Source organism: Cupressus sempervirens, chromosome 7, assembly GCF_028749045.1.
Source record: "Cupressus sempervirens isolate cs-2001-9-10 chromosome 7, ASM2874904v1, whole genome shotgun sequence".
Lineage (NCBI taxonomy): Eukaryota > Viridiplantae > Streptophyta > Pinopsida > Cupressales > Cupressaceae > Cupressus > Cupressus sempervirens.
The window spans coordinates 661,086,626-661,108,008 of record NC_143124.1 but is presented as its reverse complement, the minus strand read 5'-3'; positions in this window follow the sequence as shown (position 1 = coordinate 661,108,008).

The window sequence follows — 21,383 nt, the reverse complement described above, 5'->3', positions numbered from 1 at the left end:
TCTAAAAAGAAGGGTTTAGGAAAGGATACTTGTGTGCTCCATGCGTTGTTGTATTAGCATCATATTTAGGTAGAATCTTGTGGGTTATTTGTGTAGTAGTTTTTCATTCTCTAATTTCATGTCTTCTTCGTGTCTAGATAAATCTATTTTCATAATTTTTAGATTTAGTTGAAACCCTTGTGTTGAAATTTACTATTTTTTAATGTTCTTGATCATGTCTGTGAATGAATGAATTAAATTGAAACCCTTGTCGTATATTTTAATTGTTCATTTGAGATTATCTTGGTATGATTTGATAATTGGAAACCCTCATTGTAAATTTTTAGAAAATCATATTTGATGCAAGTAGGTTTTGAAAGAGAAACTCAGATTGTTTTATACAAATTTGATTGATTGTTTGTATTTCTTCTATCAGTTTTAATTTTGGGAAATCTTTTTTAAAAAATACATATAAAATTTTATAATTATATATGATATGATTTAAACGAAATAGTGTTTAACAAAAAGCTTAATTTGGGGGAGTGGGGGGTGGCAGAAATTGTTTTTGTTTGTTTTGATTTCATTAAAAATATATAAAAATATATAAAAACCTCACTGGGAGGTGGGCCACCACACCCTACCTCCCCTCCTCTCCCTTCTCCCCTTCTTGGTGATGGCTGGTATCGTGCACACAACAGACCTACTGTGGAACAACAGGTACGATTGCTAACGCAATAGTACCCTATTGCGACCGCAACAAACTGAAAAACGTAAATGAAATTTGTTTTAAACTTTTATTATTATATATTTTTAAAAAAATATATTAAATTTAATAATTTAATTTAATTGATTGGTGTTTTTAATAATTATTTAAATTTAGTTTTAGATTAAAGTTAATTAATTTAATTAATATTTTTTTTGTTTAATTATTGTTAATTATTAAATTAATGTTTAATGTTATTCAATACACTTAAATAAATTTTTACTATGTTATTATCTAATGATTATGGTTATTGATAATTATATTATTTTATTAATAAATTGATAATTGTTATTTTAATTTAATAATAATTATTTAAATTGTTCTATAACATTTTATGTTAGCATTAGTTCTATAGTGGTAAAACTATGTGATTGGATTTAAAAGGAAAATGGGTTCATTCATTTGGGAAAATTGTAAACTTTATCAAACGAAAAACCTATAACATAAATGTAAAGTTGAACCCTACTATTAAATCAATTGTATGTTCTATAAAACTACACTATCAGTTGTATGCTTTCTTGAATGTTGGATTTGGGGTTAACTTAGAGTGTTGACTAGTTTTGGGATGTCTACCAGAGGCCGAGATTCATTATTTTGATGATGTCTTGTGATGTCATGATTTTATAGATATGTACTTGATTTTGAATCAATCCTGTTAGGATGATTGTATGGGTAAAATCTGTGATTTTGATCAATGATATTTTTCAGTACTTTCCAGTTACTTGTTTAAGAGTTGATGTGTATTTTATGGTCGTATAAGACCTACTTTTACTAAGCTTAGGGTAGGTTATTTGTATGTCTTGTTGGAAAGTGGCTTGCAATGGAGGTCGAAGCCCTAAAGAGGTTTCCTAGGTAACCCATTGTAGGTTATTTTAATAAGTGATAACATTACATTAAATGAGAGTAAAATGAATTAACAAGAGTCATTGTTCTTCCTCGTTCATGCCTCGAGTGCTAGTACAAGCTAGGATTGGAGTAGAGAGGATACTTGGTTGTGACCTTGCTTCATTAGTATGCCTTGTCAGTACGAAAGGATACTAGTTCCACATAGAGTCACTAGGGGGTCGGAGCCTAGTTAGGCTACCTAGGTAACCTTAGAGTTGGCTCATGTGATGACACTTGCCCACTTACATAGTAGATTCCCTATGTGTAATTGTTGCTTTTGGGTTCATATGTCATTTGTGTCTTAATACCTTGAGTTAAATTGCTTTCAAGTTTTCCTTCACCTAGATGTTGATTTTGACTTTTGGGATTGTTATCATGTTTGGGACTTGAGACTATCTCCTCAGCATGGTGGAAGTGGACCCTTTTTGGGTTACCACGAGTGCAAGTGGTAGTGCTTTTTACTTTTACCATTGAGATCCATCAGTTTGATGTCATGGTTGGAGTTCCCTATTCTGCATTTCATTTCATTCTATTCTTGCTTACTATGATGGATGGTAATACCTATTATATTGTATTTTATTTCATGGATCTTAAGAGATGATGTAATCTATTTTATGATGTATATTCTTTCAGCCTTTCATACCTTGTGACCTATATAGTGGATGATTGTGCATTTTGATTATTTCCAAGTGGCATTTGGGATAATTATATATTATTTAAATGGATTCATACTTGTAGTTTTTCTCTAATGTGGATGTGTTATATATTTGTTTTAGTATTAATTAAACTTAAATGTGATTCAACGTCGTGGGACCCTTAAGAATTGTAATCTATTTTGTGATATGTACTTATGTGTATGTTATTGCTTCTACTATATTATTTTTGTTGTTGTTGAGTTATTATCTTTTTTTTTTTTAAATGTTGTGGAAAATTTAGTAAAACTTTAGGTTAATTTCTTTTGGGTTCCCTGTTGGGGCATTACATCTGGTATCATAGTCTGAGTTTCTACATTGGGAGCTTTGGGTATATTGGAACATCACTAGTTGAAAACTACTTGAAATAAAACAAAAGTTAAACAATGATATGTATTTATTACAAACTTTAAATGCTTGAACTTAAAACTAAAACATACTTAAACCTAGAAATTGGAAAAATTGAAATTGATCTTGTACCATATTCAAAACGTGTTTCTTATGTGTATGCTTTATAGTAGTATGTTCTTATGGTTATTATAGCATCTTGCTATCTTGGATATTATTCTAGGATGGTACCTGGGATGAGACCTACAGTTAAAGGTCATAGCTCAGATCATAGTAGAGGCCAAGGGCAAGACAAGGATGCTAGTGTACATGAGCCTATTCCGAATAGTCTTGTTCAAGATGAAAATAGGAAAGAAAATAATAGGGAGAATCAGGAAAATTAAGAGGAAGTTGGCTTGCTACAGATGATGAGGACCATCATGGATCACCTACCTTCTCCTCGGGGTGATGATCATTAGGAGTCACACCATACAAGGAATGGGGAAATGCATAGGTCCAAGAGTCCTTAGAGGGACCCTCGCATTAATAGATAGAGGTCAGTTGTAGTTGCTCAAATGAAGGACCTTTAGAGGTCCAAGGTCAAAGCTTTTAATGGGATGGGTTTAGGTTATATGGTCAAGTAGTGGCTTATTTCTCTAGACAGGTGTTTTACTATATAGAACTTTGACTCTAACATCAAAGAGAAGTTTGTCATCACCTACTTGGAACTCTTTAGAGCCACATGGTGGATTATCAAAGAGAAGAAGTTGGGTATAGACATGAACACTGTCACATGGGAGTTATTTTTGGGGAACTTCTGTGGGAGATTCCTACAAGAGGAATGGCATCAGTAGAGAGAAGATGAATTCCACAACCTGAAATAGTTCACTATGACTGTAGTAGAGTATGAGCGTAAAATCTATGAGCTCATGCCTTATGCGAGCATTAGCGATAGCTCACCACAATTGGCACAATATTTTATCTGAGGTTTGAATAATCATCTAGTTGGGGGTATTAAGGTATTTGAACCTAAAACCCTCAAAGGTGTGGTACATTGAGCCATACTTGTAGAGTAGAGTGTTACTCTAGGACATGGTGGTTTTGTGGGAGCACCTACAACATTAGGATCCAAGGGTAACTAGAACTCAAGTGGAAATAGGAACCCCCCTTATCCTAATAGAAATAAGAACCGACAACAACCTCAACAAAAATATTAGTCAAAGGGATCATACCCTCTGGCACAGAGTGATGGTGGCAGTTCCAACTCTAGGAACTATTATAACTCACAATGCAATAGGCAAAATTAGAATACTCAGCCTGTGTAAACCAACCAACATTTTGCTAGTAGGGATAGCCACCAACAATCATATGTACCTTCAACAAGGAGGGGATCTGGCATAGGCATGGGATGTTATTCTTGTGGATAGTTTGGACACATTGTAGCCAACTACCCACAACATACATCTCACTATTCATGTTCTAGGTCAGTTGCATTTGAGCTTATAGTTGGAGATGTGGGTAGAGCTCACAAAGTATTTGCAGTGGTGGACCACCGTCAAGTAGATCATCATGGTTGAGATTGTAGGAGCTATCTGAGGTGCAAATCTCTCTATCTTGTTTGATTCAGGTGCCATGAACGCTTTTATTTCACCATCCATAGTTGCTAAATGTAAGCTGGAGGTGAAAAAGTAGGGCTTGGGTTGGCAAGTGGAACTAGCTTCAGGTAGTAGGGATCCCACATATTCCTTAGTGTAGCAGTATGAGCAGAACCTAGGAGGATTTTTTACGTTAGTAGACCTTTGAGTCATCCCTCTTGGCTCTCATGATTTGGTTTTAGGTATGGATTGGCTTTGCTTTCATAGAGCTAGTATTGATTGCAGAAAGAAGACCATTTTGTGCAAAGATTTTCAAGGGAAGGATTCAGAGATTGTGGGTATCCAGAGACCTATATCTCTATAGATGATATCCACTATGCAATTAAAGAGGATTTTTTGTAAGGGATGTCATGTGTTTGCCATTATAATGAGAAAACTGGAGGAGGAAGACCCTACAGGGAAGACTTTAGACCATCCTATCTTACAGGAATATGTAGATGTCTTTCCTAGTGAGATTATTGATATGCCTCTAAAGAGAGATATTGATTTCAGCATTGATCTTATTCTAGGAGCAAGGCCTATTTCTAGAGCTACTTATTGGATGACCACTTAGGAATTGTGTGAGTTGCACCTACAACTTGAGGACCTTCTGGCCAAGGGTAGTATTCGACCAAGTGTATCTCCATGGGGATCAACAATGCTCTTTGTGAAGAATGATGGTTCATTGTGCTTGTGTATTGACTATAGATAGTTGAACATGGTGATGATAAAGAACAGGTATCCTTTACCAAAGATTGATGATTTATTTGATCAGATCAAGGGAGCCATAGTTTTCTCCAAGATTGATCTAAAGTCAAGATACCATCAACTTCACATTCAAGATGTTGACATTCACAAGATCACCTTCTATACGCACTTTGGGCACTACAAGTTCACAGTGGTCCCATTTGGGTTGACGAATGCTCCATCGATTTTCATGTGTTTGATGAATGGTGTGTTCTATTCATATCTTGATCAATTTGTACTTGTGTTCCTAAATGATATTTTGATATATTCTAGATCCCAGAAGGAACATGAGGAGCACCTAGGATTGGTTTTGTAGTGTTTGAGAGATAATCAACTTTATGCCAACTCGACAAAGTGTGATTTCTTTCAATCAAAGATACAGTATTTAGGGCATATGCTATCAGGTGATGGTATCTCTATAGACCTTACAAAGATCCAAGAAATGGTAGATCGGCCTGCACCCCCTATCATGTCAAAAATTTGTAGCTTCATGGGTCTAGCCAGTTATTATCGTAGGTTCGTCTAGAACTTTTCTAGAGTAGCATAATCTATCACTTCCCTTCAAAGGAAAGGAAATAAGTTTATATGGATGGAGAAATGCGAGGAAGCATTTCAAAAGCTCAAGGAGATTTTGACTAGTGCACCGATCTTAGCAATGCATGATCTAGCAAGTGGCTTTATGGTGTGTATGGATGCTTCCCTAGAGGGAATTGGAGCAATATTGATGTAGGATGGACATGTGATTGCTTGTGAATTGTACAAACTCAAGGATCATGAGTTCAATTACCCTACACATGATCTTGAGTTAGCTATGGTAGTTCATGCCCTAGTGAGATGGAGACACTTCTTGTTGGGACATCATTTTGAGCTTCATAGTGATCATCATAGTCTACAGTATATATTCACATAACCTAATTTGAATTCTAGGAAGAGGCGTTGGATGGAGTTTATTTGTGAGTATGACTTCAAGGTGAAGTATATTTAGGGAAAGGAGAATGTGGTAGCTAACACTTTGAGTCAAAGGAGACATGGGTCACTATTTATGACTCTTAATGTGGATTTGAGGAGTCGTATACTTTAGGCACTTCCTACGGGTACTTGGTATTAGGAGGTGAGCATGGAGATAGATTCAGGAGGACCTTTGGAGGGTAAGTTTTTAGGTTATGTTTTGGAGTCAGATGGCCTTATGTGCTATTCAAGAAGGATCTATGTACCACTACTAGATGAGCTTCATACATTGATCCTATCAGAGGCTCATCATGCACCTTACTTGGCACATCCAGGTGTCAAGAAGATGCATGCAAATTTGTGAAGTCTATACTTTTGGATAGGGATGAAGTGTGATATCATTGATTTTGTGGCTAGGTATCTTGAGTGCTAGAGAGTCAAGGTAGAGCACCAACATCCAATAGGACTTTTACAACCTAATCGCATTCCTTCATTCAAGTGACATATTATCTCTATGGATTTCATCATAGGATTTATGATGACTGCTTATTGACATGATGCTATCATGGTCACCATTGATCAGTTGACTAAGGTGGAACACTTTTCACTGATGAGGTCATCCTACACAACAACTTCAGTAGCTAATGTCTTCATATGTGATATTGTGAGATTGCATGGTATTCCCAAAAGATCATTTCAGATAGGGATCTTGTATTCACATCTTCATTTTGGACATCATTGGAGCATGATCTTGGAGCGCAGTTGAACTTCAGCTCAACTTATTACCCAGAGATAGACAGTCAAACCGAGAGAGTGAATCAGGTTCTGGAGGATATGAGGATGTATGTGATGGATAGATAGACTCTTTGGGAGGATTATCTTTACCTAGTAGAGTTTTCTTATAATAATGGGTATCATAGCTCTATTGGGATGACATCATATCAGGCTTTGTATGGTCATCTTTGTCATACACCTTTGAGTTGGGACACTCTTGAGGATCACATCTTGTTGGGTCCTAAGATGCTTCAAGATATGGAGCAACAGGTAGTGCGCATTTCTGAGAACATGTCTACAATACAAGATAGATAGAAGTATGCTGATGCTCATAGGAAGAATAAGAATTTTGTAGTAGGTGATAAAGTTTTCTTGAGAGTGCATCCATAGAAGAGTTTGATCCGTTATGGAAAGGGTTTGAAGCTAGCACCTCATTTTGTGGGGCCGTTTGAGATTCTTGAGAGGATAGGTCTAGTTGCCTACCATCTTGCATTGCCACCAAGCCTAGCTTGTGTTCATGATGTTTTCCATGTTTTTGTACGTAGACAATAAATTCCTAATGTGATACATGTTCTTGATTGGAATGTGTTACAATTAGAGGATGAGAAGCTGGCTTTGGAGTTGGTTCGCATTTTGCAGCAGCAAGATTTGACCCTCAGGGATTGAACCATAGAGCAAGTAAGGGTCTAATGGGACCCTACTGATGAATCATCAGCTACATGGGAGGATGCATCTAGTTTATGGGATTTATACCCCTACTTGTTTATAGGCTTCTAGGAATAAACCTATGTCTAGGGGGGGTGGATGTAGTGCCTACCCCTAGTTTTATTTTCAGTTATTATTGTTGAACTCTTTTAGGTGAACTTTATGATTATGTTTGATGTTTAGTGGTATTTTATTTTTAGATTGTTGGATATTGTTTCATACTCAATTGATTATATGATGAGATTACTTTCGTACTAGTTATTTCATGTATGCATGATTATGCTTCGATGATGATTGTATACAATGATTCCATTTATTTCATTGTGATAGTAATTTAGATTATTTGTATGTGTTTTCTATAGATACCTACTTCATACTTGCATGTGTATGGTGTACATATATATTTACTTTATGTATGATGTTTTTGATATGGTTGAGGGAGTGAGTCATAGTCACCTTCTAGTCAAGATCTACATGATGCACCACTTCCTATCATTACCTATTTAGTTTAGAATATATGTGTATGTACATGTGTGGATTTTATGTAGATTGTAGGTATCGGGTATCGACTTCCCTGAATTGCCTAGATGAGCATACCTTATCGCAATATCTCAATGGTAAGAGAGGGGAGATAAATCTTGAGTCTAAATCCTATCCTTAAGCCAATTTTCCTAGAAAGTAGGACAAGTGCCTGAGTTTTTTACCTTTCATATTTGTCAAGTGGCGTAAATTCATGATTATAACCCTTGGTTTTGATCTAGTTTTATGTATTTTATTATGGGTTTTCATTTCAGTCTCGTGGGTCTGTGATTATTTTCTGTTATAATTAAATCAAAATAGAAGAACAATTAATGATTTAATTTAATGGAAATTTTATAAGGTAAGTTCAATATTTAATTATATTTAATTAATTGATAAATTAATTAAATAAAAGAATTAAATTTAAAGATATAGTTAAAGTCTAAATTTAGGTGTGCCAATAGTGGCATGTTGTGATGGTTAAGTTGTTGAGTTGTTATCCTTGCCATTAAGGTTCAAATCTAATGGGGATGAGGTCCCTCATTTGTGACCTCACTGGTTCATAGCTCCAGGTCAAAGTGTTTACCCCTCTTTTTAAAAAAAACTCTAAATTTGGGTGTAATAATATTTATTTAATTTAATAATAATATATTTAGGACTTCATTTTTAAATAAATGCTAAATATTATTATTACTTAAGTTAATAAATATTTTTATCAAAAAAAATGTCTGAAGAATTAATTAAAGAGAGAAAGAAAATTAGTTAATAAAGATATTTTAATTACATGGCAAAAAGGTTGTGCATGAATATTAAAATACAATTAAACAATAAAGGTAAAGGGCTTTTTGCATGATTGCACAATCAAAGCCCTAAATTGGGGAAAACTCTCTATTATCAATTTAGAGTTTATTTCTCCAGGACTAGGTTTTGGAGGAGCAATTTTTCAAGAAGAAAGGTTTCAAAAGGAAAGGGAAATACTTGTGTGCTTTGTGTGTTGTCGTATTAGCATCAGATTTAGGTAGAATCTTGTGGGTTATTTATGCAATAGTTTTCCATTCTCCAATTACCTGTCTTCTTCGTGTCTGGATAAATCTATTTTTAGAATTTTTAGATTTGGTTGAAACCCTTGTGTTGAAATTTACCTTTTTTTTTCTTTTTCTTTTTCTATTCTTGATCACGTAACGAATTAATTAAATTGAAACCCTTGTCGTATATTTTAATTGTTATTCATTTGGGATTATCTTTATATAATTCGATAATTGGAAACCCCCATTATAAAATTCTAGTAAACTGTATTAGATGCGAGTAGGGTTTGAAAGAGATTTTTTTTTTTTTTTGGGGGGGGGGGGGGGTGGTGGGTGGGGGGGCAGAAACTATTTTTGTTTTGTTTTGTTTTCATTAGACTATATATATATATATATATATATATATATATATATATATATATATATATATATATATATAAGTGAGTGGGAGATGGGCCACCACACCCCACCTCCCCTCCTCTCCTTTCTCCCCTTCCCAATGGTGGCTGCGACCGCAGCAAGGTGTTATGGCAGTGTTGTGTAGGCCGACGAACCTTTAAATACGTAACTGAAATTTGTTTTAAGTTTTTTTATATAATTTTTTTAAATGTATTAAATTTAATTAATTTATGTTTTAATAAATATTTAAATTTAGTTTTAGATTAATGTTAATTAATTTAATTAATATTTTTTTATTTAATTATTTGTCAAATTAATATTAAATGTTATTCAATAAACTTAAATAAGTTTTTACTATATTATTATCTAATGATTATGATTATTGATAATTGTATTATTTTATTAATAAATTGATAATTTTTATTTAATAATTTTATTATTATTATTTAAATTGTTCTATAACATTGTATGTCAACATTAGTTCTATTGTGCTAAAACTATGTGATCAGATTTAAAAGGAAAACAAGTTCATTCATTTGAGAAAATTGAAAAATTTATCAAACCAAAAACTTATAACAGACACATAAAGTTGAACTCTACTATTAAATCAATTGTATCTTTGTGAAACCAAACAAAACTATAAAACTACACTGTCAGTTGTATGCTTTCTTGAATGTTGGGTTTGGGATTGACTTAGAGCGTTGACCAATTTTAGGATGTCTACTAGAGGCTAGGAGTTATTATTTTGATGATGTCTTGTGATGTCATGATTTTGTAGATATGTACTTGATTTTGAATCAGTCTTGTTAGGATGATTGTATGGGTAAAGTCTATGATTTTGATCAGTAATGTTTTTAAGTACTTTCTAGTTACTTGTTTAAGAATTGATGTGTATTTTATGGTCATATGTAACCGTCTACTTTTACTGAGCTTAGGGTAGGTTATTTGTATGTCTTGTCTGGAAGTGGCTTGCAATGGAGGTCGGAGCCCTAAAGAGGTTGCCTAGGTAACCCATTGTAGGTTATTTTAATAAGTGATAACATTACATTAAATGAGAGTAAAATAAATTAACAAGATTCCTTGTTCTTCCTCTCCCATGCCTCAAGTGCTAGTACAAGCTAGGATAGGAGTAGAGAGGGTGCTTGGTTGTGACCTTGCTTCATTAGTATGCCTTGTTAGTATGAAAGGATACTAGTGCTGCATAGAGTCACTAGGGGGTTTGGAGTCCAGTCAGGTTGCCTGGGTAACCTTAAAGTTGGCTCATGCAATGACACTTGCCCACTTATATAGTAGATTTCCTACGTGTCATTGTTGCCTTTAGGTTTAGATGTCATTTGTGTCTTAGTACCTTGAGTTGAATTTCTTTCAAGTTTTCCTTGACCTAGATGTTGATTTTGACTTTTGGGATCATTATCATGTTTGGTACTTGAGACTATCTCCTTAGCACGGTCAAAGTGGACCCTTTTCGGGTTACCACGAGGTCGGGTGGTAGTGCTTTTTACTTTACCATTGAGATCTAACAGTTTGATGTCGTGGTTGGAGTTCCCTATTCTGCATTTCCTTTCATTCTATTCTTGTGTACTATGATGGATGGTAATATCTATTGTATTGTATTTGATTTCATGGATCTTAAGAGATGATGTAATCTATTTTATGATGTAAATTCTTTAAGCCTTTCATACCCTGTGACCTGTATAATGGATGATTGTGCATTCTGATTATTGCCAAGTGCATTTGAGATTATTGTATACTATTTAAATGGATTCATACTTTTAGTTATTCTTGAATGTGGATGTGTTATTTATTGTGTTTAGTATGAATTATACTTAAATGTGATTCAATGTCATGGGACCCTTAAGAATTGTAATCTGTTTTGTGGTATTTACTTATGTGTATGTTATTGCTTCCACTACATTATTTCTGTTGATGTGAAGTTATTATCTTTATTAAAAAAAATGTTTGGAAAACTTGGTGAAATTTAGGTTAATTTCTTTTGGGTTCCCTATCATGGCATTACATGCTAAGTGACTTAGCTCAATATCCTACACAAAAATAATGTAGAGTTAATGGGAAATATGTGTGTGTGTATATAATGTATGTATCTAGGGGAAATATAATGTCTATTAACAATGACATTAACTCTACCCATTTTTCCTGATCTGTATATATACATACATACATACATATATACATACATACATATATAAATACATACATACATATACACATACATATATGCATACATACATACATAAATACATACATCTACATCCTTTGCATGTTTAGAGGTAATGTCATTGTTGCAAAGGCTTCTACAAGGGAATGATCCTCGTGATTACACAATACAGATAGGGAATGATTAATGTCATGTTTTATTTTCTTTTTTGTTTATTTTACATAGTCCTCCATATGGCCTATAGTAAAATATGTATTGCATATGCATTTGCTTTGCCATTGCAGTAGCAATAGTAGATACTTGGGATACTCACAGGGAAAGTGTGTCAATACATGCATGGTTAAATCCTTGGCTTATATTATTGGGCTAGCATATGGAGCCTTTATATCAAACCATTTGTTATAAATTGAGTAATGAGCTTCATGCCTGGAATTCAAGTGATGCATCTGCATATGCAATTTTATCACCTTGGAAAATTGTATTTGTTCCTTCTAGATGGGAATAGTTGATTGTTCCTTTTATTATAGCTAATCTAAAGAAAATTCTATAGGAATTTTTAATCAACCCATCTAATCAACAACTAGACCCATTTAACTGGGTTATGGCTTGGGAATGTGCTATTCCTATTTATCATATGTTGCAATGTTGGAGGCAACATTTTTAATTTGTGTAGGATATGGAGGAAGAGTAGTGGTGCTAGCTAACATGAAAATTTAATAATGCAAAGTCACCTTGAGGAACTTGTGTATGCTCTTGGAAAACATGTCATCGAAAATGTTCATCATGACCTTTTTTTCTTCTACATGTTTTTGCATGGAGCCTTCACACACCTAGTTCTCACAAATGTCTACTTAAGAATGTAAGCGAACCTGCAATGCACTACTATGTGGTGAAATTTGTAGAAAATCATATAAACCTTCATCACACAAGGTGTTTCCCTTGGTGTGCTCATTCATTAAGTTAAGCACCTGAGTTTTCATTTCAAATCATGATTTATCTATTTTGGGCTTAAGAACTAGTACAATAGCCTAGAAAGAGTACCTAAGAAGAGATGGATCTCACCTTCATTCATTAATAAAATATATCATTCATTCATTATCACATGAAGTAAAAAATAATTATGAGCATCCATAAAATAATCTCATAATGTCCAAAGCTAACATCTAAGATCAGTTCATCCTTTAACATTCATTAATAGTAACACATAAACACATAACATTCAATAACATGTGGAATAAGGTATTTAAACATGCCTCAACCAATTATGATTTAGTTTTGGATCACCTACTTGATTAGTTTGGAATTTTGTTCTCACCAAAGATCATAAAATGTAAGAACAACTATCTCTTTTATACAATCATTCTTACAATTTTTTGGCTCAGTCTCCAACTGGTCAATCTATGTTTTGAAAAATTATTCTTGGACTGTGAGTCAAGAAAAAGAGAAATATCAAACTTGAAAAAGATATGCTTAAATGCAATTAATTTTTAAACTTCAATTTTATAAACTTGCAAAGAGAACCATAGAATTATAATAAACTATTATGGTTTGTACTATTTGAAAATTATAGTTACAAGAGATAAAGTTATATACCTTTGATTTAGAGAGTGAAAATAATGGAGATAAAGTATTGCAAAAGGTGCAAGCTCAACTGTACACCCCATGTGGATGGCACTGTTAAGTAGAGAATAGTTACATACATACATACATACATACATGGTTAAGTGCTACCTAACTATGTCCAAGGCGTCTACACACTTGAGGCATACTCTGCCTACCAGGCTGCCTACATGCCCATATCCACAGGATCAAGACCCTTGAACTACTCACTCTAATGAATATATAGTTCTAGTTATAATTGTTTTGATGTAGCTATATTCCTATAACCACATGTGAGCTTTACTCAACTAATACAACTCTTCACCATCATACACCCACTCAGGCGAATTAGGTAGTTTTCTATAATTGCAATACTATAATACCCTAGTGCAACCTTTGTGTTGTAGCTTATAGTTAATGTAAGGTTAACCTATATACATCCTAACTCACTCCTTGTATAGTTATGTTTAAAATCTTGTGACAATACCTGTGGCCACGCTACCTATTGAGTGAGTTTTATTATTTTTTTGTTGTGTCAAGATCTCTATGTTTATATACATACATAGATACATATACATATATCACAAGGGCATAGCAACATGATGTTGAGATCACAAGGGCATGACAACAAAATGAAACGATCACAAGGGCATGACAACAAAATCCTAGATCTCCATTGACCTCCACAATCCACAAGATCTCTATATATATACATACATATACATACATACATACATATATATACACATACATACATACATACATCTGCATATGCAATTTTATCACCTTGGAAAATTGTATTTGATCCTGCTAGCTGGGAACAACCAATTGTTCATTTTATTGTACCTAATCTAATGATAGTTCTATAGGAATTTGTAATCAACCCAACTAACTAGAAACTAGACCAATTTAACTAGGTTGTGGCTTGTTTCTTTAAAAAAAATGCTATGATATGTTATTCAAAAATTTCTTGCCCATTTTTCCTGGTTTGCATTATTTTTGTGTAAGATCTTGAGCTAAGTTAGTTAGCACGGGTTGAGTGAGTTTTATTGTTTTATTATTTGAATTTTGGAATATGGGCTTTGTTCCATTGTTGGCTTTGTTCAAGTCCTGATTTTAATGAAGTAACAAAGTGGTTTTTAGGGTGGAAAGGACTATATAATGAAGAGGAAACTTGAAAACTTGGATGTTGAAATGTTGAAATAAAAGCTATCAAGTATCAAACACCTATGGAAAATTTACAACATAATGTAAAGTTGATTTTAGATATAAGCAAAAAATTAATTAATTAAAAATGACATAAATCATTCCTCATTTGTTTTGATTGTGGAGAGCTGCATGTGAAAGAGGTTGGAGAGCTCTAAATGAGGTTGGAGAGCTCTAAAAGTTGATGGAGATTTCATTGTCATGCCCTTGTGATTGATGCATTTCATTTTCATTCCCTTATGATCTCTGCATTTCATTGTCGTGCCCTTGGTGGAGATCAGTAGAGATCTAGGATTTTGTTATCGTGCCCTTGTGATCTCTACATTTTGTTGTCATGCCATTGTGATATCCATGCCTTTGCTCTAAGATTTCATTTTTATGTTGTGCCCTTGTGATCTTTGTGCCCTTCACAATACTACAACATTTGGGGTCAAATTGTGATGGCAATTTGCGACGGCGATGTAATTTGTGGTGTTTGGGCCCAAATGTAGTAGTGCTTGCTTTGCAATTTTTTTCAAGGGAAGAAGAGGTATCTATGTAAATGTTCTTTTCTTTTCCTTCTAAACATGTATCTCTTAATATTTCCCTCGGCAGGTGATTAGAGATGCTTCTCTTTATGCATATGTATGTGTATATATACATACATACACACACATATGTGTGTGTTTATGTATGTATGTATGTATAGAGAGGCTTCTCTTTATGTATATGTATGAGTATATATACATGCATACACACATGTGTGTGTCTATGTATGTATATATGTATGTATATATATAAAGATCTCTTTGTTTATATACAAACATACATACATACATAGACACACATATGTATGTGTATGTACGTATATATATACATACACATACATATACAGTGATCACAAAGGCACAACAATGAGATGTAGAGATACATATATGCATAAATACATATATAAATATATATGTAGATACATACATACATCTGCATATACAATTTTATCACCTTGGAAAACTATATTTGATCTTTACTCAATCACCAAGAGATAATATAATTTGTAAGTACAAATTTCTACATACTTAGTTTGGTATGAATAGTTTTAATTGAATTTGTCTGAGGAGAGTGGGTCTACTCATGATGATAATGGCTCCATGTATTGGGTCTTTAGAGGAGAGAGAGTTATAGAAGATTAGATGTTGTTTATGGATATGGGATGATTCATTTGTGATGCCAATATATCCTCCTCCATATTGAATTTCTATATCATCAATTTGCTAGATACAAATCACTAGACTTGGTCTTCTAAAATGGTGGGAATAACATATAGAACCTCGAACAAGGGTTGCATGCTATGGTGGGGTAGGAGGAAGATGGTCGTGTGAATGGCTAATCGAGCAAGTTGTAGAAAATTAGGGTGTCAGTTGCAAGTAGTTTCATTAATCTGATAAGGGAATCATCTTTGAAAGTGGGATGATCAAAATCAACATGTCCATCCTTATGATAGATGTCTCTATCTCATAACAGACCTCAAACGATAAGAAAAAAATTATTAAATATATAGAAAATCAGAAGAACATTCACCTATAATATTTTTGAAGGACAAAAATAAAATAAAAATATAATTTGGTGGAAAAGTCCATGAGCTATGTGGCTCCACATTGTGGCTATTCCACTATCCAGTAGTATATACTCTTCATGTTAAATGTGAAGATCTTGAAATTAAAAAAGATAACTATAATAGATCTATATTTGTGTTTTAGTGATAACAAATATACAGTCTAATTTTAAGAAAAATAATAGTCTTAAATGTATATTGTTAAATTAAATAAACATGAGTACTAGTTGTAGTTGTATAATTCTAGTATTACTGATTATGTTAGATAAAATGTTCAATAAAACAAGTATGAAGTAACATAAATGGATCATCTACTTAATCCTATTATGACTTAATGTGAATTCATCTGATCATTACCTAGATGATATTATGCACGAGATCTTTACTCAATCACCAAGATATAATATAATCTATAAGTACAAATTTCTACATACTTAGTTTGGTATGAATAAATTTTATTGAATTCAATGATTATTGCTTGTATGAATTCAAGACATGAATGATTAATTTAATTTAGCACAAGTACTATGCAAGTGTGTATGTATGCATGTAAAGCAATTCACATACTGAACTAATTTACATACATACATGCACATATGTATACAATCATCATAAGCAGTTATCCTTGAATATAACCAAAGCTATTATATATGAACAAGAGATACATGTTTAGAGGGAAAAGAAAACAACATTTACATAGGTACCTCTTCTCCCCTTGAATAAAATTGTAGAACAAGGGCACAAAGATCATAAGGGAATGACAACGAAATCCTAGATCTCCATTGATCTCCACCAATGTTCAAAACTCTCTACCCTCATTCAAAGTTTTTCACCCTCTTTTGCATATAGCTCTCCACAATCAATCAAAACAAATGGGGAATGAATAATGTTGTGTTTTCTTTTCTTTTTTGTTTATAATCCATAATTCACTATCCACAAGATCTCCTTATATATATATACATACATACATAAATATATACATACATATATAAAAACAACAATGCACTTTCTAAGAGTTTACAATTGTTCAACAAAATTAATGTTTTAAAAGAAAATGCATCTGAAGAACTATTAGCTTAGAAGCAAGAACATGGTTTTGAAATAGTACATAAAGTGCTTGACATGAGAGGTCTGCAAGTAAGGGTGTTGACCAATCTTGAAAACTTGAATGCTGAAATGAAAGCTATCGATGATCAAACACCTATGCCAGAGTTACAAAACACTGTGAAGTTGATTTTAGATAAGGTAGAGGTAGATATTCAAAAGTTTGATAATCAAAATTGAAGGCGTGAGAGTGAAGGAGAAGGAGTGGCTTTAGAAAAAGAATGAGAAGGAGTGGCTTTAGAAAGAGACTGCATGAAAGAAACAACATCTAGACAACATAGAGGATATTATGGGAGCCACTAGATAGAATCCAGGAAAGTGTTGTACGATAGGTACTATGACATCTAAATCACTTGCAAATATCTTTGAGAATTTACAGTCCAAATATCAAATTCTTATAAGAGTGTTTCAAGTATTGGCACAGTCTCCTTGCGATGATCCAAAGTATCAAATGCTTATAAGAGTGTTTTAAGGTTGGGAACCACTTCAACATCCTTTGTATGGTTAAGAGGTAATGTCATTGTGGTAGAGGCTTCTACAAGGAAATGAGCCTCATGATTATGGCATTTACATAGAAGCAGAACTTGCTTCTTCAACTCCTTACACTCAACTCTTCACTAAAGTTATTCTTCGATTCCTTGCATATGCAATTTATCACCTTGGAAAACTATATTTGATCCTAGTAGTTGGGAACCATTGATTGTTCATTTTATTGTACCTAATTTGATGATGGTTCTACTAGAATTTGTAATCAACCCAGCTAATTAGTAACTAGATCCATTTTACTGGCTATGGCTAGTTTCTTTCTAAAAATATCTGCTATGATATGTTTTTGTAAAATTTCTTGTGAACTCTACCAATTTTTCCTCGTCTTCATTATTTTTTTTGGAGGATCTTGAGGTAAGTCACTTAGCACGAGTTGAGTGAGTTTTATTTATTTTTTATTTGGATTATGGAATATGTATTTAGCTAGATCAATTTTTTTGTTGTGTAGCTAAGATGTAATAATCACCTTAAAAATTATCTCTAAACATACATGTTTAAAATGAGATATAAAGAGATAACTATTTAGAAGGGAAAAAAAACCAACATTTACATACCCTTGAAGAAAATCATAGAGCTAGGGCATGGCAAAATTTTTTTGAAGCAAGCGCACAACATGACAACAAAACCATAGAGCAAGGGCACAACATGGCAACAAAATCATAGAGCAAGGGCTCATTATCAAAATCACAGAGCAAGGGTACAACAATGAAACATAGAGATGAAAAGGGCACATAATCCAAATTGTAGAGAAAAATTGTAGAGCAAAGGCATGTCAACAAAATACAAAGATCACAAGGACATGAAAACCAAATTGCAAAGCAAAGACACGGCAATGAAATGCAAAGAAGACAAAAACAAAATCACATAGAAAGGGCGTGACAACAAAATGTAGAGATATATCACAGGAGTGAAATGCACCAAGCACATATGCATAATCATGAGGCTCATTCCATTGTAGAAGCCATAACATATATATATATATATATATATAAACCCAACTAATCACCAACTAGACCCATTTAACTGGTTATGACTTGTTTCTTTCAAAAAATATCTGCTATGATATGTTTTGTAAACTTTCTTGCGAACTCTGCCCATTTTTCCTGGTCTGCATTATTTTTGTGGAGGATCTTGAGGTAAGTCACTTAGCATGGGTTAAGTGAGTTTTATTTTTATTATTAATTGGATTTTGGAATATGTATGCAGCTAGATCAATTTTTTTGTTGTGTAGCTAAGATGTAATAAGCACCTTTAAAAAGATCTCTAAACTTACATGTTCAGAAGGAGATATAAAGAGAGACATGTTTAAAAGGAAAAGAAAAACCAACATTTACATACCCTTGAAGAAAATCGTAGAGCAAGGGCATGGAAATAAAATTGCAGAGTAAGGACACAACACGACAATGAAATTGCAAAGCAAGGGCATGAAATGACAACAAAATTGTAGAGCAAGGGCACAACACCAAAATTGTAGAGCAAGGACATGGAAATGAAACAAATAGATGACAAGGGCATGACAACCAAATCATAGAGCAAGGGAACAACAACAAAACACAAAGATCACAAGGACACGACAACCAAATCACAGAGCAAAGGCACAACAATGAAATATAGAGATCACAACAAAGAAATAATAGATAATGGCATAGAAATGAAATGCAGAGATATGTCACATGAATTGAATGCACCAAGAACAAGGGCATAATGACTTTTAAATCTCTCCACCCTCATTCAGAGCTCTCCACCTTCTTTCACACGCAGCTCTCCACAATCAAAACAAATTGGGAATGATTTATGTCATTTTTTTTTGTTTATACTTATGTGGGCATCGCAATTACGGTGCTTACATTGGTACTGCGATGATGTTGGGGAAAATTACAAAAAAAAAAAACATGAAAATCACCACAAATTAGACTGCCATCCCAAATTCTCATCACAATTTGACCCCAAATGTTGTAGTGAGAGGGCAAGTTGTTGGGTCACATAGTACTCAAGAATGCATTAAGATTGATCTCGAGCATGTCAAAGCTATCTAGCAACTCAACCTACCAGCAAAAAAATTGGAGTTAAATCTTTCTTTGGTCAGGTAAATTTCTTGAGGCACTTTGTTCCTAATTTCTCTAAAATTACTAAGTTTATAATTAACATGATGAAAGGCAGTCACCTTTTTAAGTGGAGTGACTCTAGAAGAAAGGACTTTGATTAAATAAAAACTGCCATAGCCCAAGGTCCTATATTAGTTCATCCAGATTATACCAAAGACTTTATTTTATATTGCTATGCATTAGCCCATATATTACTCGTACAAGAAAACAAGGCATCCAAGAACCTATTGCTTTTATGAGAACCACTCTCAAGGAGCATGAACTCAAGTACTCCCAAATGGAAAAGCATGCCTATGTTGTGGTAAGAGCCCTTAAGAGCTTCAAATTTTATGTCCTGTATTCACATTCAATCATTTATGTTCCTAATTCAATAGTCAAGATTATCTTGACTCAACAAGAAATATGATGCAACTCAAGAGGACCTTGGATAGCCAAATTCCAAGAGTATGACATTAAGTTAAAACCTACCAAGTTGGTTTGTGGCAATGGTTTGTGCAGAGTAATTTCAAAAAACCAGGAAGTAAGTGAAGAAGAATAAATCTCAAAATTTTTAATGGTAAGCCTCCAAGATCCTTGGGTTTCAAACATTACTTATTTCCGTACTTATGGAGAGTGTCCCAATGGATTAAATTATAAGCAGAGAAGAAATCTTAGGACCAAGTCTAGAAAGTATGTAATTAATGATGATTAGTTGTATAAAAGGGAAATTAATGACACATTCCTAGGATGTGTAGATAAGCCTCAGCAGGAGAGATTGCTCAAAGAATTTCATAATGAGACTTGTGGTGGGCACTACTCTTCTATACTAACAACATATAAAATTTTAAGGTAGTCTTATTATTGGCTAGGTATGTTCAAAGATGCCTACAAATGGGTAACCTAATGTGAAAAGTGCAAAATGTTTGATGGTAAACCTCAGTTGGTTTCTTTTCCATTAAGATCAGTAGTAATAGAAGGCCCCTTTCGGTAGTGGGGAGTTGATTTTATTGGCCCAATTAACCCCTCCTCTTATATTGTAAATTCATATATCATTACTTCTATAGACTACTTTACTAAGTGGATGGAAGCAAATCCTACTAACAAAACCACCTCTAAAGTTATCTGTGAATTTATTAAAGAGAACATCCTTGTGAGATTTGGTGTCCCACTGAAGTTGATTATGGAAAATGCTATATATTTTTCTTCAGTAGAAATTGTTGAATTTGGCTATAACAATAGCATCCACCTGAGTCATTCTTCAGACTATTTCCCTCAAGAAAATGGTCAAGCTAAATCAAGCAACAAAAAATTGGCCAACATCATGAGAAAGCTTGTCTCTGACAACCAAAAGAATTTCCATATCAAGTTATATGAAGCTCTTTGAGCAGATAGGGTTACACCTAAGAAGGCCATTGGTATTTCCCCATTCTAGCTAGTATATGGAGTTGAGGCTAGTCTTCCCCTTCCATTAGAGCTATCAGTCTACAAGTTGTAGTAGACAATTGAAGATTATGTATTTTAGAGTGGTTAGGAAAAGTGGATAATGTATCTAACCAAGTTGGAAGAGGAGTATGAAAAGTTGATTGACCACATCACAGAGCATTAGAAGCATGTGAAGAGCTTCTTTGACAAAAGAGCAAGGCCAAGAAAGCTCATGAAAGATGATATGGCCTTGTTCTG